Consider the following 1,888-nt stretch of genomic DNA (forward strand, 5'->3'; position numbering starts at 1 on the left):
TAGTCGCAAACATTCCTTTATGTCCTAGATGATCGTGACTTGCTACGAGCATCCACATCCTCTTATCAGGAACTACATACAACCTATGTTGTGTAGAACCATCTGTAGATCGTTTGTAAAGTCTCCCATCGGGGTCTAGAAAGAATTTCGATCCCAATGTAATGAAACTGTTCATTTCGTTTTTAGATAACTTGCTTATAAAATCTGCTTCAGGATCTAGAAGCCACTCTTCAATTTGTGGAACTTTCTCATCGAACCTTTTAATCTCATTCGTATATTCATGTATAGGCTTATATGGATGAGAATCATTCCAACTGTCATCTACGGCGGGCGGAACCACTGGTACTTGCTTCAAAAATGTTGAAACATAGTCTGGAGGTTTCCGTAGCGCCCAATTTCTTATCTTATCTACAAAGTTTGCTTCATCTACGGCAGACCGTAAGTCTTCTAAATAGCAAAAGACAGATGTAGCCAACTTTGGTTCTTTCTCAGCTAATGAAACCAAATAACCTGACCGCGGATCTATATCATCCTTGAACGTATCAATGTCAAAAGGTTCATCCTCGATTCCATCTCCCATTCGAAACTTTACTGGCTGACCATCGTTGTCGACCAGGAATTCTTCCCATCCTTCTGGTTTAGGCGTAGATATCCCACCAGGAGGAGGTCTCGAAAGTCCATCTGGACCATGTACAAGTCCTTTAATATGAACTAGTTCAAAATGATAGAGTCTGATCTCTTCAATCCACCGGTTAATGCTAGCATTCGGAGCACTATCCGGATTGTTCAACATTCCTTTGATATAGCTGGCGTCCGTTTCTACGGTCAACGGTCTACATCCAAAAGTTTGATACTTCGACGCTCGTAGCGCCATAAGTAACCCGTAGAGTTCTCGTTTCGGTTGTGAGAAGCGTGCTTCTCTCTCATTGAACGTTATAGACCCAAAGTAATTGTAGAACTTCATTTTTGGATTTTCGGGGTCTACTTGGTACAAGTAATAGCCTACACCGTGCCAAGACGAATCTACGGCCAAAGTGATACCCGTCGGATTCTTATAGTCAATGGGCCGTAGCGCGGGTGCATCACGGATTCCATCTTGAACCTCTCGGACAGCTTCACAAGCTTCCTCGTTCATTTCAAATGGTACAAAAGCTCCAGTGAGCTTATTCAATGGTCTTGTCTTCTTAGCGTAGTCCTTAATGAACATGCGCATCTGTCCTGCAATCCCCAGAAATGATCGAATATCAGTTTTGTTTCTGAAGTTTTTCGGATCCCAAGAGAGAATGATCTCTGCAAACTTCTCTACAGGTTTTTCACCGTCGTAGGACACTCTATGACCTACTACCATTCCTTCAGCGCAACAAATGAAAGCCTTTGGACCTGAAAAGGTACCTCCTGCATACTTCATCCGCTGAACTATTCGATTCACGTTCTGTAAATGCTCCCAAACGAATCTACGGATGCCTGGATTTTCAGGAATCACCTCGTAGCCTCCGTCAGGTAACTCATATCTAGTACTAGGTCCTCGTATAGGTACGTCGTCAATGTATGGTCTAGTAACATGAGGAATTTCTTCCCGTAGAATGTATGTTACATCCTCATGAAACAAAGGGACTGAATTAGTCCATCCCATAGGTAGTTTCACTAATCTATAGGGGCCAAAGGGCGTTTGGAACGTAGTAAAGTCTCTCGATTCCTCGTCGATAAGCCTTTCATCGTAGCCAACCCAAATGTCTAACATTCCTATACATGCTCTTCCGGAAAAGCTACTAGCAATCTCAGCTGTTCCAGGTGGAATCCCAGAATGCTGAATCGTGACTGCATTCAATGGTTCTAACGAATGAACCAGCCGTAGACTCTTTCCATCTTTCTTTAGTACCATGAACCA

The sequence above is a fragment of the Marasmius oreades genome, chromosome 5, assembly GCF_018924745.1.
Source record: "Marasmius oreades isolate 03SP1 chromosome 5, whole genome shotgun sequence".
NCBI classification, from domain to species: domain Eukaryota; kingdom Fungi; phylum Basidiomycota; class Agaricomycetes; order Agaricales; family Marasmiaceae; genus Marasmius; species Marasmius oreades.